Source organism: Manacus candei, unplaced genomic scaffold, assembly GCF_025592945.1.
Source record: "Manacus candei isolate 608988 ecotype Guabito, Panama unplaced genomic scaffold, ASM2559294v1 h1tg000033l, whole genome shotgun sequence".
In the NCBI taxonomy this organism is placed as follows: domain Eukaryota; kingdom Metazoa; phylum Chordata; class Aves; order Passeriformes; family Pipridae; genus Manacus; species Manacus candei.
In genome coordinates, this window is record NW_026138081.1 from 12,480,980 (window position 1) to 12,507,402 (window position 26,423).

At 45.5% G+C, this 26,423-nt stretch overlaps 2 long non-coding RNA genes across 2 annotated transcripts in view; both read right to left on the bottom strand.

Annotated features, from left to right (window-relative positions):
* The window catches only part of LOC127472884 (uncharacterized), a 76,119-nt gene extending 69,659 nt beyond the window's left edge, over positions 1–6,460 (bottom strand). The window contains exon 1 of the long non-coding RNA XR_007905195.1: positions 6,125–6,460. This is a non-coding gene — a long non-coding RNA (uncharacterized LOC127472884). The remainder of the gene's footprint in view (positions 1–6,124) is intronic.
* Positions 6,461–9,403: 2,943 nt separating this feature from the next.
* Positions 9,404–24,615, bottom strand: LOC127472887 (uncharacterized). Its single transcript, XR_007905198.1, has 3 exons — positions 24,446–24,615; positions 10,401–10,552; positions 9,404–9,460 (listed from the first exon to the last, which is right to left on the bottom strand). It is a non-coding gene; the product is annotated as an uncharacterized LOC127472887 (long non-coding RNA).
* Between the last annotated feature and the right edge of the window lie 1,808 nt (positions 24,616–26,423).

A 26,423-nucleotide genomic window follows, 5' to 3' on the forward strand; every position in this document is an offset into this window, starting at 1 on the left:
CTCAATATTGAGGATGATATCAAAAGAAAATCATACCACTTCTTAATGAAAGTTGAACCTATGGAAGAAATACAGTGAATAGGCATCATACTTCAGATACAAGAAGCACAACCTTTGAGGAATCCTACTATGAATTTGATGAGCCTTTACACTAAGATTTGATTTTCATTAGCCTTTAAAATGGAACTTTTAATGAATAAGACCCATGACCTTTAACATAATGTGCATACATATCTGGCAAATACCTTAAAGAAAGAGTTATAAGCAAGAACAAAAGCATAAAAAAACACCTCAAGGTAAATTATACAGGAACTTGTACTCATAGGAAATAAGAGAAGGCAGTGATGAAGAAATGCTAAAAATCTGTGTCAGTCTTTACCTCAAGCTAGCCGGTATCATAGTCAGTGGGAGAGAATGGGATATGGAGTGGGGTGATTTTTAAGTAATTTAGGAAGAATTTATTTACTGAGATAAAACATGAAGCCAAAGGATATAATTAAAGAAAAAAATCAGATTCTCTCAGGGCAGAAGACAGTGGAGTGGGAAAAAGAAAATACATTCATTTAGCTACATTTCATAGATGGTGAGGTGGAAGACAAGGTGAGATGTCTAGGGTTATGAAGACATGGCCTTGTGAGCTCTTATCCTGGCCTCTGATGCTGCTGTAACACTGTCCTTTCCTAATTTGTTGCCTCTGATTTGTTCTTCCTTAGAATGTAGTTCAATCTGGCTATCAAAAATTACAACATAGAAGTGTTACTCAACTAGAAAATGTAATGCATATTCAAACAAGGACAGGATAGAGATTTCATCAGTCACTTCTCTACTTACCTTTTTAGGTCCAAATTCACACCATTCAGTAGTTCTGGAATTCCTACTAAAAGCCCAAATATCTCTTTTATCTAAAGTCTGAAATTCCAGAAACCCATGTTCAGTAAAGCAGAAACGTGGCAGTTTCCGATAACGTGAAAGAAAATTAAAACATGAATGGATAAAAGATCTAGATCACATATGATTTTTTGTCTAAACACCTATTTTTATCACCAGTTAACATTTATGCACTGTATGCTAATAGTAAGTTCAACCCTATAAACGGCACCAAGATCCAAGCTGTTTCTGCTTGGATCCAAGCTGTCTTTTCTACACACAGTTTACAAAGTAAGCCACTGGTTTCCTTACTGTGACTGGCAAACCATCAGTGCGTACAAAACTTGTGGAAGTCCCGGAGGACCAGCTGGGCAAGCACCAATGGCTTTTACTTTCCCAGATGTTGAATTGCAGAAACATGCGATACTTCATATTCTTTTACTTTGCCAAATAAATGACTATTGGTATATGATGTTATTTGGTCATGAATCGGGAGGAGGTAATTCATGTGACTGGGCATAGGAGCGGAAACATCTACAAATTTTTACTGTTAAGACATGCTTTGGTTCCCCTAGGGGAAACTGTGACAGCTACTGGACCAACAGCTGTCGCTGAGAAGACAAGGCATGCCATGAAATTCACAGGAAGAAGGACACACTTCAGTATTTGGAAGAGTATAGACCATTTAGAAAGTCCTCAGAAACACTGCTGCAGTGCATACATCTGATCACACCACTACCATCAGCCAATATATGGCGAAACGTGTACAGAGGAACCATAGTGGTTTTCTCCATTTTGTTCCCTCATCAGTGGGCCCTCCAAAGCTGAGGATGGGTAGCAGCTGTGTCCCTGGTCCTTGTTGTGGCTACATGTACATTCTTTTAATGACAGGACATTTGTATTAATACTTACCCAGCTCACGATGTGAACTGGATGGAGAAGTACCATACATAACTTACAGAATATTAGTAGAATATCTGGAGATCCACAGACGAGCAACAGAGAAACGCAGGCTATCATCATATTGCTATAAATGCCTGCCATGGAGCCAGGGGATGAAACCCATATGCTTCTTCAAATCCCTTACAGATCATTGTTTTGTGCTGCTTTTGCAGTAATTGCAATTATTGCAGGACTATATGAACAGAGATACAAAGTCTGAATTACATTTCATGTAATGATTTTCTGGGTAGTTCAAGGTTTGCATATACAAGCTATCTTGAATTGTTGTTTAAAACTGACAATGAGTATTTAGCTAAATTTAGAAATCTGTGTTTTTTTGGGTTTTTTTTTTTTTACGTTAATATTGTATCAGTTGACTGATCCTTACATTAGCAACATGTCACAAGTTAAACTTTCAAAAGTGAGCCTCATTATCATGTGTTGGCAATCTCAGATTAAGCTCCCATCCTATGGGATGCTGTGCAAACAAAGAATCAAAAAGTAACCAAAAGGAACATTCTAGCCAGGAGCCAACACTTGAAAACATAGGTTGGGGCATTAAAATAAAGTTGGATCCTTATTTAGGGGGGCGAAAAAAGAAAAATAATGACAGACGATGTAATTGTTACCTACTACCTATGCATGACCTGGTGGGTACTGTACCAGAGAATGAACAACATCAGTAACTGCCCCATGAGGTTACAATTCAAATGGAAGGGCACAGAAGAGAGTCCTATGAAAAACAGAGGAAAATTACTTGTGCCCCATCACGGTTTTTTATTTTGGAATAGCTATCTTTTGCAGAAATATTGCTATATTATAAATTATATAATTTATAGAAATATTATATTATTTATAATATAAATAATATTATGTAGATAATTTTGTTAAGATCACAGCAAGTGACGAATTGATAGGAAGGAGATCTTGGGTAGTGCAAAGAGGAGTGTAAAGTGACAAGCACCAAGAGCAAGGTGCATGGCCTCACACTCACAGTGGGAGTCAATGGGAAGCTCGTGCCTAAGGTTGAAAAGCAGGAGAAACTGAAGGTACTATACAAGAAGAATTTGCAAGAATGCATTGCAAATGTCAGGGCTGAGACAAGCTTTCAATCTTACTTGAGATCCTGGTGTTTCGAGGGGAAAAATGCCATGGAATATCAAAAATACTCCAATGAGTATGTGAAAGAGTGAAGCCACTCACCTTGACTTGATACTAGTTTTTCAACTGAGAAAGTGGAGGTGAACAAACCTGGCAGTGAGACTGCACATGGGTGTCAATGAATTTTGGAGTGCCTTTCAGAGAGGTCTGCAATGAAATTGAGAGACAGCAATTCTTCTGCCAGATAGTTTGTGGACTTGTGGCCTTTTCCTCATTTTCCTATAAACTAAATGTGAGTCCAAGCAATAAACTGTTTTGCTCTACCTCACCAGCACTGACTTTTTGTCCAGTCCTTATGCTACATACATAGTTTAGTAGAAGAAAGAGTTTTACTTCTTATACCTGGAGTTTATAAGGTGGTGTGTGGTTGCCTCTCTGAAGGTTTTTCATAAGAAAGAGCTACTTTCATTGCCATTTACTGTGATGAAGACTGTATCTAGGTCTCTAGTAGTACTATGTAATTATTGGCAAGACAATCTGGAGAAGTACAGTGAGAAGAAATACAGGATTTTCCTCTGTATGGCTGTCCACCTGACATTTAATATGCTGTATGGTGACATAAACTACCACCATCTTGAATAAAACCACTTCAGAATTAGCTTATGCAGCCTCCTTGAGGTAAGTTGCATCACAGGATGCTTAGCACTAGAAAATCAAGAGTAGCAGAAGAACATACAAAGCAGGAGGAGTCTTAATAGGGAATATCCTTCAGCACAAGCATCTAAAGCAAGATAAGCACTTTCAGGGCAAGATTCTGTGTTGATGCAGTCCTGTTCATTGTTGGACTAGGAGGAGATGGTAGTAGAGAGAAAGGGCAGAAAAAGAGGGAGTGGTTAGCTCTTTCAACACAGGGAATCCTTCTAAATCTGACATGAAAAGACACAGCATCTGGAAAGCTGCAACAAGGTAGATGAGCAGTGTTCGAGCTGGAGAATTCCCTCTATTGCACAAGCTATGCAAATGTAATTGTAGGCTAGAAAGTGCAGTGACTCATAGGTGAAGTGGATGTGAGAATATCTGGGTTAAAGAGAGTTTGTACTGAGAAGACCATGTGTAGGACCTCAGAAGCTCCCAGAGAAGGGGAAGTGAAAGGAGTTAATGAAAACTCATTACCAAGAGTCATCCTGCCACAGATTGCTTTCTTGAAGTGGCAAGCGAGGAGCTCCTGAAGCTGTTTAAACCTGGTGGCATTTCAAAACATTCAGATATCCTGATCAATATCTGATCAACAATTTGGGTGTTGGGGTGAGGAGCAGACAAAAGAAAAGAGATGAAGCACAAACCTCAGAAACCTCAAAACAGCACTCTGAAGGGATGGACTCCAGCTGTTGTAATGTTCTGTGGAGGATACAAGTGAGTAGCACTGCCCCATGGTGTTTCACCACCTGCAGTCTCACTAATCAGATGACCCCAATGACGTCTGCATCAAGATTCACCAGCATAAAACACAGGAGATCTCCATGTTTTCTCAGTTGGACAGGCGAATGACAGATGAGGGTTGAACAGGTGGCTGTAGAGGTGATTCAAGGCCAAATGAACTCAAGATCTCCATATTTCTGCAAGGGAGATGGACCAATGGTGTAGTAGGCAGGGTAATTAAGTGTTGGATATGTTCAAGGCCACATTGGATAGGTTCTTAAGCAATCTGGTCTAGTAGATGGTGTCCCTGCCCATAGCAGGGTGGTTGGAACTAGATGGTCTTTAAGGTCCCTTCCAACCCAAACCATTCTATGATTAAGACGTGAGCACTTTGTAACCCCCAGCATGTTCCAGACAGATCTGCCTTTCATGGCAGAGGATGAAAATACTCTATGAGCAAGCGAGAAGTGAAAAGCTGCCTCAAAACCACATCACTTTTGATTTTCTGCATCAACTGCCATGTCTCTGACTTCCAGTGCCACCTCACCCTTCTGAGGCAGTTGGCTGTCATCCTGCAGTTGCCAGTTTTGTCCCCTCTGAGGTCAGGTTGCTCCACTGCTCCACTGAGTGCCCTGAGATTCCTCAGAAGGAAAGGTACTACACAAGGTGTGGCACATAACTCACGCTCTGTACTGTGTCAGTTGTCACATGGTCTTAGTTATTACTTTTAGTTACACAGAAATTGAGCAGGGATCTCTGAAGGGAAAAAGGCTTTCCACTGGTTGAAGTAGTTGGTCCTCACAGCTACTTTGGAAACCTTCCCCTCAGACAGTGAGGACCATTCAACTTTTTTTGATTAAGAAACCTGCTTGAAATTAGCAATAAATCAAACCTGCTCTTCTCAGGCAAGACATCTGTTGATAACCAACGCTGAGTGCAGCAGCAGTAAAGGAAACCAGGACGTGCACCACAGACGGCTGCAGCCAAGGTGGAGACTAAGAAATCCTCATTTCTCCTGAGCTAACAGTATCTGCAGTTTGCAAACCCCCGAGAATTAACCAAGCATCTTGGCATCTTGGTTCACACATTGCAGAGCAGCAAAGTTTGGAACATGTAATTCTGTTTAGTTTCTCTATAGATCAGCTATCAGAAATTACTATGTATAAAGATTTCCCTCTACAGGTGGTTAGAGCTTGTAACAGCCTCTCACTTTCCTGCATCACTTTAATTAGTATTTTGCCTTATCATTTGCTTTGTTATTATTTTACCTATTACCCCCCCCTTCACTATGGACTTTCAGTCTATTCCCAGTGGTAGCAAATTCTCTATGCAAGAAATGTCAACTCCCTTTCATCCTCCCTAAGCTTTAACATTGCTCTTTTTGCAATTAAAATTTCATTTGCAAGCTTGTTTCCTGAGTGAATTGATGCCTGCCTTCTCCCCCCACCCCAAAATGTGACAAAGTGAAAGTTGCAGCCTCTGCAAAAAGTGTGGGGGGGTCTCAAATACATAGCTCCCTGTCTGCAGTTTGAGCTCGCAAACTAACATGCTTTCCTGCAGGAACATCAAATGCACAGGACACAAAACACGACAGTCTAGAGAACTCTTTGCAAGGAGGGGGAATGCAACGCTGTCCAGTCTTTTCAAAGGCAGGTAGCAGAACAAATCAGAAAAGTCTATGTCTTGTAAAAGCATCTAACAGCTGAAATCAGAAAACTTTGCAAAAAGCAAAAGGAAAGCACCACACACACGCACGCACGCACACATACGCGCGCGCACACACAGAGAAACCTACCTTGCAAAATCTTCTTCACTTATTTTTGTATGCAAAGAAAAAAACCCCAACAAAACAAAACAATCCCCAAACAAAACAAAAATAAATAACTCCCTCCCCTCCAAAACCGCTTTCCCCTCTTCCCCACGCCTTAGCTGGATTTCTAGGGAATTTGGGGACGGGTGGGAAGAGCTGAGGGTGGAGGGGCTATATAAATAAACTAGAGCGTTTCGAGCTGTGTATCGCGAAAGGCTGTGGGTTTCGCGTAATGTGTGCCTGCACTCTTCTAGGAGAAAGGAAAAAAAAAGGGGAAAAAAAAAAAAAAAGAAGCCAGTTCGTGTTCAGAGCCTGACTTGGAGACAGGGAGAAGCAGCAGCCCCCTCCTCCCCTCCCCCGCCACCCCCCCCGCCCCGCCGCCCACGCACCACCCCCGCACCGCCGAGCCCGGCACCTCCTGAGCGAGTGCGCGGGGCGGAATCGCTCAGCCCCCGCCGCCCCGCGCCCCCGCCGCTATTTATAGCCCGCGGTCCCGGCCGGCCGGGCACACGCGTGTCCCTGCCTGCCTCCCCTTCCTCCTAGTGCGTGCACCGCCACAATAACGCTGCCTTTCACAGGTAGTGAGGGAGGGCTTTTTTTTCACCGCACTGCCTCTGATCACAGATTTTTTAGTGATTTTTTTTTGGGGGGGGGGGAGGTGGGGGTTGCGGGGAGCCCACGGGGTGCGTGGGAGGAGCGGGGATGGCTGGGGAGGCGGCGGGGGAGCATGTGCGGGAGCCAGGGTGTTGGAGCGGGCTCCCAGCCCTTGGCTCCCGGTAGCACAGTCAGTTCCTCCAGTGTGTGCTATTGACCTGCATTGACGTCATTGCGTCATTAGGTCTCCCTTAGAAACACTGACTTTCAAAAATAGTATCAAATTAATTCAACTGGCAGAGAGAAGCCACTAGCTGGAATGAGCCATAAAACTCCAGAATCTTCAGCCCGGCTTTGCTGTGCCAGCCCACCCCCCCCCCGCCCGACACCCCCCCCCCCCAACCAAGCGGGCAGAAATCAGATTGTATGGAAAATACCACCGATGGAATAAAAAAAGAGAGAAAGAAAAAAAAAAAGGAGGGGGGAAGAGGGAGACCAAATTAGATTGCAAACCCTAGACCAGCCTCTCTCCCTCTCTTTCCTTTTTCTCTCCCTCTCCCCTCCTTTCCCTTTTCTGATCTAAAAATATCCCCCTTGCTTGAGCTGACTGCAGTATCTTTTGTGTTGCATCTTTCTGTTTTTAGCCTTTGCATGAGCCATTGAAGGGTGGCCTGCAAGAGATCAGAAGCACAAGATATTGATCTATCGATACCCTCTGGGGCCAAGAATTAATTTTAAATGAAAGAGCTGCACCTTGATTTTGGCAGTGGGTGGGTGGGCAGATGACAGGGGTTATTTTAGGATACCATTCACATTCTATGAAGCTGCAGCGTCCACTTTCTCCCTCTAGATTCATTTTAAAAATATCCTTCCTTCCTCACCCCACCTCTCTCACGTGGACCTGTGGGCAAGCACATGTCACCCCCATTCATACAAACACAATGCAACAGAGCAGCGGTAATTTGCAGAGATGGTACATTCACAAACAGCAACCCAGTCGCTTTAATGCAGGTTGATTTCACAGAAAGGACACCGCAGCCCAGAGGAATTTGATTAGATTGGTGACTTAAATTTGCAAGCTGCTTATTTGCTTCCTTATTTTCTTCACCCTAACTTAGCAAAACTGATTTAATCTCTCTTTCTTTCTTTAAAAAGAAATAGGAGGAAAATTCTGTTTACACTGTAGAGGGAAGACCTAAATCTTAGAACCAGTGGTAAAGGACAGTAAAAAAACATTGATGGTGATCAGCTTTCAAGTGCTTTGCATCAAAGCACACACCCATGGCCAGACACAGCTATAGCTATCCATGACCTGTGCTATGCAGAGCTGTGCATACGTACCACACAGCAGATCTAATCCTGCAACATTCACAGTTCAGGAGAGTGTTTGAGGCTTTTTTTTTTTTTTTTAATCGGTGAAAGTATTCAGGAACAGAGGCACTGTGCTAGACAGTAATAATTTGCAAGATCAGGCCATAAATAGGACTCTAGCCCTGCAAACATTTATTCACGTGCCAAGTGTTAAGACTGTGACTAATCTAATTTGAAATCAAGGGGATTACTCATAGTAGTAACGTTAAACTCATGCATGTTTGCAGGATCAGGGCCTAAATGATTAATCACCACTGCAGCTAGGCACTATTTGGTACACCATTTATTACTTACGATACTTCAGCACTGTATACACTCAGATCCATCCCAGAGAGTGTGCATTGCTCTACCATAGTGAAGAATGAGCATCATGTTCTGCTTAACAAGGAAGTATGCAACATACCTCAATATTCTCATGCTCCATCTGATTTTTGCAGTACTAATGAACCTCCCAGAGGCCCTGGATAAATATCACTCGGGGCAAATTTGGAGTCATTTGAGCAAGAAGTTGCAGATGCGCAGCCTGCCTGAGATGGGCATCTCACACATCCCTTTTTTTCATGTAATGGCTACACATGTACTGTAGCTGGAACTGTATCTGCAGACTGCTGATGACTCCAAGACTAGCATTGGTGTGCACAGAGGCTCCACTCCTAGTTCTGAGGGACAAATAGGAAAAGAATGAAAGCACGGCCATTATATGAATCATTCATTCACACAGTCATCCATCTTTGTATCACTATTGATGATGGCTATTATTATTATTACTATTAATTTTTAAAAAGAAGTTTTGGTCCTGCTCAGACTGGCATGTTCTTGGATATTAATTTCTGCTGGTGCTCTGCAGTGGTGATGACACTCTGCTGCAAAAGTGACTGACCTTTGAGCTTGAGTCCCCACATCAGCTTGTGGCAAACTATCAAATCAAAGAAAGTGAGGTGAGGTGCACATGAGCAGTAAGACGTGCTGAAGCAAGAAGGTTTCAAGGCAGCTTGCTGGTAAAATAACGAAGTGATCTCAGGTGACATGAGGGGTTGGCTAGACCTGAGCTGCACCCATGCAATATGCAGGGTGACTTCTCTTGACAGCTTTTGGGAACAGAGTGATGTACAAGTTTCTTGTGTTTTGCAAGAGCTCCTTTTGTTCAAACCTCACTATCTCTCATTTAAAAACAACATTTGTGAGTTCTCTAAAATAAACAGTCCACTGTTGTTTTAGAAACGTAAGTAGTCATGAAAAATCAGCAAGGACTAAGTGGAGGAACATAGAAGACAGTTAAAAAAAACAGGATTAGGTTACCTGGAACAAGCAAAGTGAATGCAGCCAAAGAAAAAAAAGCAATTTGGTCATCTATGCCTGTAAGTCACAGATAAAAAAAATCCCTTTAGCACAGACTGTTCTAGAGTTTCTAAATTTTTTACTTTCTGGGGGTGCTTATCAGAGGGAAAGCTTTGGGGCACATGTGCTGACTGAACAGGGGCAGGCTGGGTTGGTTGGATGCAGAAGGGAGAAGGGTCTGGAGTAGAGCACAGGAAGAAGAGTATAGGACTGGAAAGGCAAAAGCAATTAGAGGGGGAGGCTAGAAGGCAGAAGGAAACAAAGACAAGGGAGTAGAGCTGAGGCCCTAGGCCAAAAGTATGATGAAAGGCCTGGTGGAAAATGAAGGCCGGGTAGGCTGTGAGGAGAGTGATCTAGAAGCACTCTCCTTTTCCCTCTGTGTAAGCGGAGTATGTTAGTTAGAGGGGAATTCTGCTTGGCACCAAGCCCGTCTCTGGCCAGAGCCACCTGGAGCTGTGCAGACACTGTTTTCCTTCATGTGGCTCTTTTGCTTGACCAGGAATGAGCCTCTGAATTTCCAGAGCTCTCAACCTCCTTCCCAAGGGCTTCCCTTCCCCAGGAGCAGCCTGGGGCTGGACCTTGGCTCTTGTTCCCTGTCCTGCCATCCTGCACCTGGTACACTCACACCTCACAGCACTGCCCCGCTCCTTGTTGCCCACAGGTATGTCAAATAACCTCCACGTGAGAAGTGGGAAGGAGAAGGGTAAAGCTGAGATGGATGTGGGAGGAAACAAGGGAGGACAGCTGCAAACAGTGCATGCATGGAGAGGAAGGGGAGGGTGTCAGAAGGTATGGAAGTACAAAGTGTGGGTGTAATGGAAGGGATTTGAGAAGACCTGAAGCACTGTAGGGGAGTAAAAAGAGCCAAAAGGAATGTGGTGGATGAAAGAAAGCAGTGAAAAGAAGTGAGAGAAGCTGAACAGTTGAGCTTTACAAACTTCATAACCAATATCCATACCTCACAGGGCTTTGGAGTGCTTTGTTTCAGGTCTCTTGCTTGTCATATGTGCTCCCTTCACATTTGTCCTCTCCACCTTTCTAAGTGTAGTTATGGCTCCAGGCTACTCCAGAGTCCTTCCCCAGCTCCTCTTTGGAGTTTCATGCTTGTACCTGCAAACACGGGAGCATAAAGAGGGAAGCAGTGTGCAACACAGTGAACCAAATCCAGTGTGGGGATCCAGGCTCTGGACATGGAAAAGGTTGCATTTTTCTGTGGGTGTGTATGTGTGCGTGTGAATTGAAAAATATTTGATATCCCAGAACTTTGCTTAGAGGGAATTAAATTTCCTTCATTTCATTTCAAGAAGTAGAGAAGCAGAGTGAGGGTGAAATCAAGCAAAGAAGAGACACAATTCTGTTGCACACATTGCTGTTTGCAATGCAACTTCAACTCTGCCCTCTGAGTGCTGTGCCACAGCAGGGCCCTCACCCACCATCGCAGGCACACTGGAAACGAGTATGGAGGTCTCTTGGACAGAGTCCAATGTCTCCCTTTCTGTGGTAAAGCACAAGGCAAGGTGACACAAGCAAACAGGTGCAAGCTTGGCTTGGCTTCTGTTCAAGTGCTGAGCCTACATATAAGACACTAAAAGATATCTTGACTTTTCCCTTTCTATATAGATTCCTTCAGTGAGATGGCCTTGCTCACCTCCCCCAGTGACCAGGAGATCATACCACTAGGCTGTGGACAATTCCCGCAGCAAGTGATTATGGGCACATTGGCTAAATCTCTGTTGGCAAACCAAAAAAAACATGCTCCATCCCTTAACATAGACCTTGCACTGTATCACGATATCAGCTATTCCAAGCTGCTCCAACAGGTAATCAATACAGCTACAGTCAACACACTCAGCATAGAGGCAGATAAATGTTGGATTTCCAATTTGTTGTCTGTAATTCTAATAACAGCACACCGAAAGAGAGCGTCTCAGGTCTATTTATTAGGCTCCTCACTTTTTGCCATGCCATTTCTAGGAGCTAATGCCAGCAACTCACAGTTAAGATTGTGTTGGGAAGGGATATTTCTTTTGGCATTTCATTGTTGACTTCTTAGACATCTCAGTCTTATGACTACTGGAATTTTCTAGAAGAGCAGGGAGACACCACACCACCTGTGCAGCAACAAATGTTCTGAGCACTAAATAATAGTGAAAAAAAAAGCAGTTCAGTGCATAAAGTGCTTTGTGGTTAAGTATAGGAGAGCATGCTGCACACAAAGAGATTGCAGTCTAAATGGGGAACTGTGCAAAAAAGAACAATTAGAAAAGGGGAGGGAGGATGGACAAAGTAAGTTACCAAATTTCATGGTGGGTGGGACAGACACATCTTGCTATTTTCAGCTTTTAAATCAAATTGGCATCCTGTGTTTAAAGACTATTCGGAACCACTGCAGGAACTTCAGTCCTGGAAGAAGAACCAGGAGATTTTCAGTCTGGATAGGCTTCATGGCACATGGCTTTAGGGATATTAGAGGCTACAGGCTACACAGGCATCACAGCACATGAACAAGTGGCTGTGTCTAGCCCCAAGTCACAGGAAGATGTCTTTTTTTCCCATGCAGGGAAGGGCTAACCTCACAATTTGCAGTCCAAAGGGAAATTTCAGGTCTGCACAGAGTGCAGGAGGATTTATCTGGAATTTAGCAAAAGCAAAATCATGATCAGCTATAGCACTACCAGAGGCCTGAAAAACTGTAAAGACAATGAAAGGTTACGGTCCTGCATCCTGCCTAACCAATCATGTCCCAGGGGCAAGCCAGACTTCCCAAAGTCTTGCCCATGCCACACATAAAATGTTGAATGGAGTGGTATTGCTGTCAGCAGCATGAAGTAGTCACACAGTTTCTGACAGGAGACTCCTATGCAGCAGCCTTGCATGTCATGTCCCAGGCTTTAGAATACTTGAGGCTGGGTTTGTTCCTGCCGATTTCCCCAATAAATGTTATACACACACATCAGTGTTGTGTCAGAGCATCTTTCATGACAGAAAGCCCTTTTCATGTTTATTTCTACCTCTCCTGAATTTAGCCAAAATTCTCAGAGGCGCCATTTTGGGCTATCTCATTCAAGAGATAAATCTGTTTCATACTGCAGGTAAATCCAGTCTGCTTCCCCTCTTCTGTTTTGTATAAAACCTTGCAGCACTTATGTCTTGCTTGCACTGGTGCAGGGGGAAAGATGGAGATAGAGGGCAACATGATCTTCTGACCTGCATGACAGGGCTTTTCCTGCCTTTTTAAAATGAGGTGAAGGGGCTTGAAGGCTGAATCATCAAAGTTAAACAATGGTGGCTGTAGGCCTGGCTCTTACATGCCTGGTTACTCAAGAAGGTGCTTCCTGGGACACATCAGCTTGTCACTATGGAGTAATCCTGTACCTCCTCTCTTTGTGCTGTAGGGACAGTGCTGGTACTTTCTTTACTGCCTGGCTTTTTCCCTCCCCTCCCCACCAAAGAAAGGAAAGGGAAGCAGGGAATAATCTGGGGAGTGGGGTGAGACACACCCTCTGCAACCCTGTCCCTTATTTCAGTGCAGTCTGTAGGGACTGGTGGAAGACCCCAGTGTATGCTGCCTAGGCACAGCCTACAGTGAGTGAAGGTCTGACTGCATTGCCCTCACAGCTGGAGGAGAAGGTTTGCAGAAGGAGGTGAGCTAGCAGGGCAGGCAGAATGAGGGTTGCCTCCTCATTTCTGATGTTTCTCAGGACAATCCTGATCAGTCCTCTTTTGTCAAATTCATCCTTGTCTGAACTCCACTGCAGTCACTGGAATTACAGGTGATGAGCTGCACATTTTGACTCATATACTGGGAAGTTGTAAACTGACTCCCAGTACACCTGACTCCATTTTGGATTGAGAAGATAGGACCCTTAAAAAGCCAATAAAGCAAATATTTATTGTGACATGCTCAGACAGAAAAACTTCTGCTCATCTCATATTTTCTTTTATCCATTGCATTGGGAAATCTATTTGAAAACAAGACTTCACAGTAGTCTTTAGCAGTTCCTAGTTCCTCTAATTCATCAGGGTACTCACAGACACTGGAGACCATAGCAGGGCTGGGTGCATCCCCAAGGGTCCTGGCTCCCTGTTCAGTGCTTAGCCCCATTTCTCTTCCCTCTACACTGGTTGTCCTTTGGTGAAACTACCCAAGCCTCGAAACAGCACTGTAGGGCAGGAAGAGATAGCAGAAGCTGGGGAACTTACTGTGGTGAGGATGGGTTCAGCTACACCAGTCCAGGAGATGCAGGTGGATGTAAAGTTTGCTTAGAAATAGATATTCTGTGTGTAAATATCCTTATTAGCCATTAGTCTCTTGTACCGTCTCACCTAGTGAAGGAATTAAAAATGTTTGGCAGCTGAACGCATTTGCTACAAAACCTTAAAAAAACCAACAAAGCATCCCCAGAGCCAGCTCGAGCCTGTGACTGTCGCTAACATCCTCCCAGCTTTGGCATTACCACTGTAATTCCTTTCAGTGGAGTTTGGGAGCAGAATTAGGCTCTCTGACTCTCCCCTCACCAGAGCTCCCTGCTTCAGCAGGAGAGAGGTGCAGAGACACCCCGGATGCATTTTAGGGCCCTGCCACTCCTCCCCATCTCTCTGTTCCCCTGCTCACAAGCCCCCCAGCCAAGCTCCCCCGTCACTACCCGTGTATTCTCCAGCGGCATTAACTTATGCACACACCATTCACCAATTGTTCAGCATTTTTGTCAATGAAGGCACATTTTATGAATTAGAAGAGCACATGCCCCCTTGTGGCTTGACTTCGCTCCCTGCTCCACGCCGCCAGCCCCTTCCGCACCCCAGCGGGGGGACTCCGGCACGGGGAGGCTTCGCTCAAACCCGCACATGAGTTAAAAATAGCCCACGGCACTCGAAGAGATGGCCGAGGTGTTTGAAGGATGAGCTGGAGGGACAGCACGCACAGAAACCACCACCCCCCCCCCAAAAAAAAAAAAGCAGTAGCTTGAGGAGTAGAGAGATATTTATTTCTACAGGGTTTTAAGAAGGGTTTAGCTAATTGAATTGAACTGAAAAGGAAGACAGCTGACATATATGCCGAATGCAGTCCCCTGTTCATCCATGGAGCAGGTACAGCACAGCAAATGGCTTCTGCCTGACCTATATGGCTCAGACACTCGCTAGAGAGCGTGAGTGGAGCTGATTCTTCACAGCCTTTTCTCTCCTCACCCCTTCCAGTCCCTAAAACAGGATTTTCTGGGGTTGACAATGGTAGCAGTTTAATTACAAGAACCAGGTTTTACTGAACACTGAAATGAACCCCATGACCTAATCCACAGATCCTGAGAGGATCTGGGTACAACACTTTGATTTGGGAAACACAGGATTAAAGACCAGAGGAGAAGAAGCAAGACTGATAGGGCACAAGCCACCTATGGACCTCATTTACAATCAGGGTCACATCCTGCAGTTGTTATTCCTGGCAAAACTCAACGAGACAGAAACCAGAACAAAATTCCAAAAGCCAGCAAGAGGCTTGGCATCACAGGTTGTGGGATTGCCATTTCTGGGATTGTGGCTTGGGTTAGGAACAAGGAATGCCACGGATCTGATTCCAGCTATCATATCACTCCTTTCCTAGGCAAGTCTCTGTAAAATGAGTATTTAGTTCTCCACCTCCTGGGGGCTATGTGGCTGAATTATTGATGGTAGAAGGTGAAAAGCAATAAACAAGAAATCAACCAAATTGCTAGCATGAGGGAAGAACAGGTATTAATATAATTACAAAAAAAAAATAAAATCATTGTTCCTGCAAATGTGGGAAGGAGTGCTGTCTCACGGTTACTGGAGACAGGGAGAGGCAGGACTCCCGGGCTGCAATGCCAGCTTGGGTGCAGCAGCTTGTTAGGCTCGAACTAAGCACTCAGGTCAGTTTGGTCTTTACTTGCAGTTGCACATTCTTTGGTCATGGATTTCCTTGTTATTTTGGGGGCAGCATCTTGCGCTGTGGTGCCCATGGGCAGTACTGTAAAGAGACAGGATGCTACACATAAACACACACACACTTCTGCACGTGCACATTTGTGACCACTTCCACCATAACTGTCTGTCTACATCATTAAAAACATTCTGGGGTTGATATCTTACCTTCTTGTCCATACACACAAAGACCTTGATCATGATTAGGGCCTCTAAGAACGGACATAAGAGTTTAAAAATACAAACATTAGTGGGTGTTATGAGTGACCTTTGTTTCCTCTGCCTTAGACAGAAAGCCTTGTTTTTCAGTAAGCCTTACACAGTCTTATTTAGCTTGCGGGATTTTTTACTTCATGTGACTGTCAGTTTAAAATACTTGGGTGGAATATTTAACTTGAATGCTTTCCACCTTCTCCTCTTATTCTTTGCATGAAGCAACACAGGTTTCTTCTACTGAGTGAGCAGAGTGTCTCTAATATAAATGGTGGCAGATAAATGTGGAATTGCTGTGTATTCTCATTCACAGATCTTGGTTCAAAATATTCAGTCTAGCCAAGAAAGCCCCTTCATACATGGGGAGAGTTAGAGCCAGTAAACTAGATCCTCTCTCTTTCCTCCTCAGAAATGCAGAAGCAAGAAGCTTGCTAAGATATCTTTCTTGGGGCCAGGGTCCAGCTCCACTGGCTCCCAAAAAGAAAAGGGTAGGCAACAGTTGGATAAAAAGTTGTAACCACTACCTTTTCACAGGAACAAATTACCAGGACTGCAACCCAAATTTCACTGATATGCTTTTCAAAGGTGAAACACACATGCTTCTGCTCAGGAGAAGGCAAAGATGTTTTTGTCTTCCTAGATTTGGAGCTCCTGTTAGAGATGTCTGAAGGGTTAGTCCAGTTAGCAAAAATATCCCCAGGATACAATATAGCCCAAAATATCTTTGGTTTTCCATGCTACAAAGAGGTAACTCCACTAAGATCCTTGTGTCATGCCCACCCAGTCCCCATCAGACTGACCTGATGCAATAGGAGCTGGGGGTGCTCACGGCTAACCCCGAAGGGCACTGGGAGCCCCCACTATCACTTGTTGTTCACTGGGGAGAGGTCTAATCCTGCTGCTGTTGGCCACCACCACTTCCCAGTGCAGTTCAGAGGGTGCTTCTTCTTCCTCATCACGTTTGCTCTGGTGTGGAGTAGGGACTTGGTCCCCTCTTTGTCTCACCTGGGATGGCTGAGATGAGAGTCCTTGCCTCCTCATGCTGGGGGGAGCTCTGAAGAGGAAATTTGTTTTCCCCTTCCCATGTCTCTGGCACACCTGGTAGTGCTTGAGGGGGTGAAGCTTTTCAGGTCTTTGCATTGATGCAGCCTTAAACAGGAAGTGGGAGGAAGATGGCTGGTGATGGGCTGCAGAGCTCTTTGTACTGACGTTATTTCTGCATGATAGAAATTATGAATCCAGGTGGTTCATTCATTTTGGACCCAGCATTGGATGAGTGGATGGTAAGAAAGTGTCACATAAACTGGGCAAGGGTACAGATACAGAGGATAAAACTATCCTATCTGTTACCCTGGTGTAAACCCCAGTGGGGTTGGAGCAGTCATATTGCCAGAGGTACTTCAGCCCACTGACAGACACAGCTGTATTTTGTATTTTACCTCCCCTCCTTTTCAGCATCTTGTCACAGTGGGGATGTGACTGTTGGAGTCAGGCAGGGCAGGCAGCCTGCCACGGCTTGGGAATGGAGGTGGGCAGGGGTACCAAAAGTCAGAGCCAGTGGTGGGGGAGTGGGCTGCAGCGAGGGGGCTGCGACGTGGAGCATTTCCTGCCCCACTGCCGGGTAACTACATTTACCTTGGGGATGCCCGGGTTTGTAACGGGGTTGTTTGGAGCTTATTCGCCCCCCAGCACGTAGGACTTATGTGCCTGTATTTAAAAATAGACTCGAGCGCGGCAGGCCCCCGGTGCTGGGGAGGAGGGCAGAGGCTGAGGCCGCCCCAGCCCGCGTGGTGCCGCAGGGGCGCGGAGGGGAGCGTGCCGCTGATGTAACCGCGTGTGTCCCGGGCATGGGTGGGATGTGCTCTAGCACCGTACTGGTTCTGTGTGCGGGGCTCACGTGGAGCCACTCCCGCAAGGTGGTGGTGTGGGGGTGCGTGGGGCATGAGGGGGGGGGGGGGCTGCCAGCGAGGCCAGCCCGGCTCTGCCTCCCCCGGAGGGAGCACGGGGCGGGAGTACGGCTAAGCTGCACTGAATCCCCTTTAAAAATCTGCAGTTCGGTGCCTTACTGGGTTTTATTTCTCTCTCCTGTTCCTCTCTCGCCCTGGAGTTCTGTAGTAGCCCTGAATTAGCATGTCACGTGTATGGCATGTGGAAATGAATCAGGGGCATGTGAGGAGGAGGAGGACGCCTGTGTCTGTGTTTGCATCCAAGGATCTCCTCTCACTCTGTGTTTGCGTAGGTGTCTAGCTCCCTTCTCCCCCCTCCCATCCCTGCCTGCCTCTCTCTCCCTGCCTCCCTCTCATCCCTCCATCTGGCCAGCCCAGCTCTCCCTGCCAGCTCAAGCAATACCTCAAGCAGAAACTGCAGCTTATTCCCTGCACCCCGTTAGAAAAATAGGGTGGCCTTAGGCTCTGGACATGTACTCAAGGGAGAGCATGCACACACACACTCCCAAATGAGAGCTCCCTTTCCCGCTCTCCCCCTTCCCTGGATTTTTGCTCCTTAGTCAGCTCCTCAAGCCCTGCAGACTGCACCAAGGGCAAGCTTATTAACGCTAACAACAACAGAACACAGCCACAAACGGAGCCCCAGAGCTGCCTCTGTTAGTGGGTAGGTTGCCTTCACCCCCTTTTAGGGAACTGTCACCAGTACGTCTGCACATAAAACCAGGCATGAATCAAATCCACCCACGGGCAGGGGTGGGCAAATGTCCCCCATGGGGCACAGGAAGCAGGCAGGACCCCCAGGGAGAGGGGCCAGGCACGGTGCAGGAAGCAAAGGCTCAGTGAGAGCCGAGGGGGCTGTAGAGAAGGCACTGAGACCCTCTTGGGGTGTTTTCACACACTCGTCATGGTTCTGCCTGCCTGCTGCAGCCAAGGTCAGAGCTTGCCACCCTAGAATAGCGATGATGCTGGGGAAGGGATGGGGAGCACACCCTGAACCCAGTCCCCTGTGGCAACAGGCCACATAAGCCCAGAGTTCCCCAGTCCCAGTTATGACTCTTGCTGGACAAGTTGCCCCCTCCCCATGGGTCAAACTCCAGTACTGCTCTTTTTTTAGATGCTCCTGCTGTACTGAGGGAGATGGGCTGTTTCTGCACTCCCCAAAACCCACTTCCCAAGAGGCAAGTTTTGCTCTGACCAGCTCCCAAGTACTCCCTGATCCCAGGCAAGGGTAGACCCAATATGATTTAATTCAAAGCCCCCATCCTATCCAGGAAATAGCTACCTGACACATCCCTCCTCAAATCTCTCTCAAAACAATTTTTGATGTTTCCAGTTTCCATTCCCTGACAAGCACCTGACACAGCTCCCCTGGTCCACCGGCACCCTGCTCCTCTCCACCTTGCATGCCATGGTCCCCACTTTGGTTCGCTCCCTCCCCTCCTTGACTTCCAGGCTTTCACCTGCCCTCCTCTCCTTGCCCGGGGGCCCGTGCCCTGCCCTGCCCCATGGCCTGCCCCATCCTGTTTCCCCCGGGGGGTGGAGGCTGCTGCTGCTGCCGCTGCTGCTGGCAAGGTGCAGCCTACTGTGGCGAGAGGCTATAAATAGCTCAGTAAGCTCCACTCTCATTGACACCGTTTGGACAGAGGATGGAAAAATAAACAAAGGAAACTCCAGGCTCTAAGCAGCAGATACATTCCTCGTGCTAAATAATTACAGATTTTCCTCCAAGGTGTGTGGGTAATATACAGATTGGTATTGGGAGGTGGCAGGGGGAGCAGGAATCAAAACAAATTATACACACCCAGTGCATGTCAATATTTTGGTCCCTCTCATTCTGCCCTGTAGTAGTTAAGCACACGCAGATTGCCTATATTTAGAAAAGGGTATATTTTTAAATACTCCGAGATGGAGATTGTTTCCATTAATAATGATGGAGCACATTGGAGGAGGCAGACCTGGCGAGGAGCTGTCCAATGTTGCTTTAGTGACATATAGAGGTCTGAGAGATAAAGGACAGGACAGGAGCAGAACAAATATTTTGAAATCAAGCAGTGATTACCCTGAAGTTTGCAGTTGTGTTGCTATTTTTACACAGGGGGCTGTTTGCACTGGGAGATTATTCACAGTTCCCTGGTGCAGAGACTCAGGCAGTGGGAGAAGAATGATATTATCAGGGGTTTATTTTATTTTGTGCCCTTTTTTTTTTTTTTTAATTGAGGACAGAACATACACTGCAGCAGAAAGGTTCAGCTTAGAATGGCTGAAAGAAGGGATGGACACAGAAAAAAAGTAGCATTTATTACTCAGTTCTGGGATGCTAACTCAGCCTGGCTTAGGAAGGGCAGTGTCTGCATTTTAACAAAATACTTTTTCCCCCCCCCCCCATCCTGTCATTCCCAAAATAGCCTCTCCCAATATCAGTATTCCTACAGGGATATTAATAGTGAATTTTCATTTATGTTATGGGAGGAGGTAAACAACCAAATAAGATCTGCACCATAACATGTGAGGAGCTAGACATGCTGGGTATTAAGAGACTGCCCAAGGAGCTTAATATGTGAAAAGAAAAAGTAAATAATAAATATAAAAGGAAAAAACCCTTTGCACTTACTTATAGCTGGGTAAATGAAAGTTGAGTGACTCACCCAAGGCTATAGAGGTAGTGTGTGGCATTGCTGGGACATAAAGCTAGTTTTTCCATCTTAGGGCAACACCCTTCATATGATCAAGCAGATGTTTCATTTTTTTTCTCCTAGATGTTTCTGCTTGGCTATTTCCCAGGCAGGATGGTTTACAGAAGCAGAAATCCCAGTAATTTTCCTATTACTCTCTCATGAAGGGACACCTATCAGTCAGAGCTGCCTTCCCCATCTGATGTCCAGCATGGTGGGGGGGAGACAGTCCCAGCAGCCCTCCCGACTGTAACCCTTCCATGTTGCAGTCACTCCCGTGCTCAGTCTGGCTGTAGCTCCAGCAGCCCGGTGAGTGGGCACACAGGGCCTGGGATGCCTGCGGTCATGCTGGTACCACCCAGCCCTGGTGCTGGTAGGGCTGCCTGGTGGGGTGTCTCTCTGTGCCCTGCTGAGCTGAGTCAGCCCTAGCCCAAAGCTCTCTCACTCCTGAGGAGGAGAGGGCAGAGAAGGCTCTAGCGTAGCTGCTCGGACACCTGGTGTGGGCAGCTTTAGCTCTTCCCCTGGAGGGCTGTCCCGGTGACACTGAAGGGCCATGACCTGTCTCCCAACCCCACCTCCTGGTCAGAGTTCAGCCCCTCTCCCCAGCCACAACAGGTAGGGAAAGTCATCTTCCTCTGTGGCCTCCTAGGAGGAAGTTGGTCTTCACCAGCTATGGCAGTTACCTAATTATTGGATATGCTCATGCAAATGCACCCCGATCTCCCAGGAAAACCCATTCAGGCACCAAGTTTTCCCCAAACTTTTGTGCAGAGAGAACAGACATGGCCTGACAGGTAGAAAAGCATTGGGAACAGATGCTCCTCAGGCTTTCTCTTGCTTCTGTCATGGCCTGACCTGGGTAAGTCATGCTACCTCACCCAGCAGGAGTAGCTCGGTTAGTCACAAGGTGAGATACATCAATGACTTGTAAATGGTTCTAACTCTCGGAATAAATGAAAATTAGGTGATGGAAGATGCTGGAAAGTCTGGGAATGTGGGAGAGCTCCCAATCAGAGTCTTTTTTAACCTGTCCTGCACATAGACGCGCCACAACGCTGGGAAAGGACAAAGCCCTTCTCCTTCCCCAGCTAGTCTTCACCAACTTCAGGGTGCAACTCAAGCTGTCATCTCACTGATGAGGACCATGGTGGTTTTTTTGCTTTTGTTATTTTTCATCTTGGAGTGTTCAGCCCACATATTTGAGCTTTTCCCTCACAACTTTCTTACAAACAGATATAGTGAGAGGCAACAAACTGAGCTGCCTCCTTTCTCCAGAAGGAGAGGGATGGATAGAGGTGGGCATTTCAGACTAAGCCTACTACACTTGTTGAAAAAACTTCCCTTTAAATATATGTGTGGAGTTCAAATCTATCTTCAGCTAAACCTTTGAATGAAAAATAAGTTGACAGCCTCATTCCACCCATCTGATGCACAGGCGGCACACCCCACATGGATGAGCTGGGGATTTGGGGGAGAAGCAGTGGAGGGATTCCCATTAAGGAAACCCCGCTCACTGTCTGCTTGGGTAAGATGCGGGGGAAGGCTCCTCTGCTTCCCAGCGATATGAACATGAGATCAGTTGCCTCATGGTTGCATAACTCCCTCACTCATTTGGGAATTCATGTGTTATTCCCATTTAGAGCCACTAAGAAGAGACTTGATCTTTTGGGGGATGGGGCTGAGAAGTGCAACTGAGCCATGTAGTTGGACTGTGTTCCCAACCATCCATCTGGCACTTCATGGAAACTCTTCTCTCTTCCAGGTTTCCTCTTCTAGGGAAATGGCTGCTTCACCTGAGCCTGGGGGTAGGAGTGAGTTAGCAAGTGTGCTGTGTGAGCCACCCTGGGAAATGGGGCCACAACACAGGAACTGAATGGATTTGACCTTTTAGCACAACATGGCTGCAATGTCAGCACACTGGTAAAGAGTGACGCAGCGTAGAAGACTAGCTATTTCTGGAAAACTAATCTTGCCCTTCCAACCTCCCTCTAGTCTGCTCCTTGGCAACAGAGGGTGGGATGAGATGGACCTGGTTTTAGAGTATGGCAGTTTATCAACATTTGCAGTTGTGCTACATTTGTGTCTACACAATCAGAGCTTTGGAAGTACACTAATTTACTACAAGCTCTCTTCCCAAACCAAAATAGGCTCTTGCCTCCTCTTTATGTTTTAGTTGTGATGGCTCATCAAGCTAATGGTGGTGCAGACTGCTCTAAGGGAGTTGTCACAGAGTGGAAGAGCTGGAAGGCACCTGGAATGCTTTATCTAATCTATCCGTCTAGCTGGAGCAGAGTCAACCATAACCAGTGTCATTCCAGACAGATGCCAATTCAACCTTTTTAAAGGCTTTGCCAATATCCATTACCCCACAATCTCCTTTTCGCAGAGGACCTCCTTGTGCTGCAGGGAGCAAGTGTAATGGTTCAGCACTGGCCACACTCATGTCCTCAAATGGAGAATCTGGTTGGGCCTGGCCAAGGTCCATGGTCACACCACATAAAGTGGACTTCCATGCATTGGATTGTTAATCCTGGCAGGCAACAACCAGCTTCCATGTTAGCCCAGATTCATTAAAGCAAGTGTAGGTTGAACCTGCACCACAGAGCTGTTAGTGTTGTGGGTAATATAACTATGAGAGGAAAAGGCACAGGTACCTACATTACTTCTTTTGAAAACTCTCTTGGAATCATGAAAACAAAATGGGGGTGTAAAGGCGCTGAAGAGAAATACAGTTATGGAAGACAGCTCCAAGGAAGACTTGCAATAGAGCGTTGAGGTATAGGATGACTCTTAGCAAGCACCAGGACTAAGATTTCTATTGGCCTTGATGACAATAAGCCTCTAGCTGACAATGCAGGCTGCTGTCATGCTCTGATATAGCTACAGGGACAGTGGCACCATGCCAGCTGGGTGTTTTATTCATACTTTGCTACTTCTATAAAGATAGGCTCAAGTGACTCATATGTCACTGACCACATACCACACATTTAAAGTAATTGTCATGGATTTGATTTCTGGGGGTTAGGTTGTTGTTGTTTTCTTTCTTCCTTTTTTTTTTTTTTAATATTAATTCCGTTCCCTCTACTCTCATCAATTTAATTACAGCTATGTAATCTGTAGATCTGTAAGGCTCTAGCATGAGGTCTCTGGCTATCAAGTTTCCATATTCACAATTAGCAAATGGAGACAAGAAGAGCAGCACTGGAAGAAAGGGTTTTAATTTAAGATCCTTAAGAGGATCTGTGATCCTGTTGTCTCATCACTAATAGGAGGGACATGGATGAGGAAGGTTTTAGGTTTCAAGCCCAAGTTTCAGGACACTTAAACCAGTATGAAAACCAGACTTTGTTGGACTTTTAGAGGTAGAAAAATGGTAAGAATTAGGAGCATTTTAAGCTACTTCTGTAGTGTTCAAGAAACATTGAAAAACACTGATGTCTTGTCTTAACTGAGTTCTCATTTCCTGTCAAATGTCACTGAACACTGACCTTTGAGCAACACAAGCCTGAAATTACTGAAATTAATTTCTTCACATTCTGATTATCAGCAAATGTTTTCTCCCTCTTTTCTCACCCATATCATATCATGTCATAATACCATCACAGACATCTCTCGTGAACTTTGCACTTGCTCCTAGACAGATCCTCACAGAGGGCAAGGGCCTTAGGCATAGTCAAGTGGAAGACAAGAGCCTCAGAAAAATACAGCATGTCACTTATGGCGCTTCCCCCAGTACTTCTACACTGCACTGATGTGTGGAGAGTGCAAGCACATTAAATACAGGGCATACTGATTAGCAACTTCACCCAGAAACTTGTTGACATGCTTTTGAGTTCAATATTGGTCTATCATACTTTCCATGCCATGTATGAAATGGTATGTCTCATATCACACTCCTGCAATGGTAGCTAAGGCATGTTCAACATAGTGTTGTCTCATTTTAGGATAAACTCAAAGTATAGATCCAGAATGGTACCAGCCCAGAATTAAGAAAAGTAGAGGTGGCGTTTTGGGAAAAGATTTCAATTAAGTGATTGGATACAGCTCATGAACATTTTCCATTTCTAGAACAGATATGCAGACATGAGGAATTCCCTACCATAAATCCCTTCTTCTACCCTTTCTTTTGAGTGAAATTTTTTTCATAATTTTGTCAAAGGGCAGTAGAGTGAAAGGTAGTAAATATTTTACACTTATTTCTCAAGGAAAACACTGTACCTGTTAAGACACACCAATCTCCAAGGTTCTTGCCTCTGTCACAGGATTTTCACTGCCATCTCAGATGCTATGGAGCATTTTGCTCATGTCCTGTGCTGTACCACAGCAACGAGTTGTCAGGGAAAGAGAGAGCTGATGTCTACACACCTGCCTTGCAGACAACCAGTCAGGCACCCCAAGATGGTAGTTGTGTCCAGTCAGACCTGAAAGTAAAAAATGAGAGAATTCAAAATTTGCAGCTTATGGTGAGAAGGGCAAGCATATACAGGTGACGCTATGCTTTAATTATCACATTGGAAAAATTCTGCATTGTTCCAAACTGTTCTTGCTGCAGACACAACTGAGATCTTCTGTGGGCTGTATCCCTGTGCAGGTGGTCTCATGGTGAGACTTTGAATTGCCCACAGATGCAGGGAAAAAAGAAATGGAATAAGAGCATGTGGTACATCAGGAAAAACATCAGACCTTCTCACTGTGCTTGAACATGGGACAGATGCAGTACCTGAAGCAAGTAATTTCTGTGTAATTCCCCCCTCAGTGATGATGTTCCATTATAGAAATTAAGGATAATGCAGATAGCCAGAAGCATGAATCTCCTAGTCCAGCATTGTAAATGGCAGTCTCCTAAAAAGGCAGGTGAAGGTCTGGAGGCATGCAGCTTACATGTCCCTCCACCCTAATGTGGTACCAAAGATGACAAGAAGATGGAGGATGCTGTTGCATGTTTGATACTGCAGTGGTTTGGCACTGCAGGTTTGGGAAAAGAAGGAAACCTGACTTGAAGGTTAAAGTCAAAACTGAGAATCCCACCTCCTAATTTCTTTTCCAGGAATTGTCTGTTACGTGGCTTTACACAAGTCCCCCCTGTGGTTCACTGCCCCTCTTTTTATAAGAGGGTTAGTTACTCTGGCTGTCTCCTAGGTGGGTGTACCTGAGACTGAGTGAAGCAGTGGCTGCAAAGGGCTTTAGGAACCTCAGTTAAGGTATGAGGGTAGCAAAATATTAACTGTTTGGTAGTAGACATGCAATAGACTCCCTTCTGGATATTTACTAGGAAAGCAAAGGGGAAAATGACTCCTAGAGCTTCTCCCTGTTGTTTTCCTTTAGACTTCTGCTGCCTGTATCTTGTTTCTGCTTCACAAAGGAAATTTCTTCGGATCTGTCATACAGGCAGAAAACTCCTGGACCAGGATTGTGGGGGGTTTTTTTGGGTGGAGACAACTGCAGATAGGTACTAAGCCTGTACATTTTAATCTCCCTATCTGGCTAAATTGAATACATATATAGCACACAAAATGTGCTGCAAAGTAGAAACTAGAAGGCTGGCTTTGTTGGGTAGGAGAGAGTTAATCCCTATGGGGTGCTCATGTACGTCAGAGCAGGTTCCTGTCTGTGCAATGCTCAGCTAGGATTGAGAGCTTTTGTTCCTTGTTGTTTTTCATGATTTCTTTGCATTTAATAGTGTTTGGATTTTTAAAAATACATTTTAAAGAGCATTTCAAGCTGGCAAATCGGGGGAGCAGTCTGAGAACCCTGTACACTGCAGTCCCTAAGATATTAAAGAACATCACAGACACAGGCAGGACAATTCCCCACCATGGCCATGGCTTGCCTTTAGTGCCTGTGCCACACCCTGCAGGGGCAAGGTTCCAGTTCATCTCCCATCACCTTCCAGGAGTCTGAGCAGGGACTAACAAATGGTGGTGGGACTAGGGGTGGTGATGCTTGCACCACCTCTTCAGCTCTGTCGTCCCTGTAGATCTTCAAACAGGGAGCTGTTACCTGTCTCAGCGGGACCGTGACCATCAGATGAGAAACCCCAATGTTTCACTCGCAGGTTCTGAGTCAAGCCCAGCTCTAAGCATGACTCTCCTGTTTGATTTTTGACTGAATTTGAAACAGTTTGGAAGAAAGTGGTGTCATTGTTCTCCGAGCAAGAATCCAGCCCGAAAGGTTTGAAACTGACAGAGCCTGAGGTGGTTTCTGTTCTGA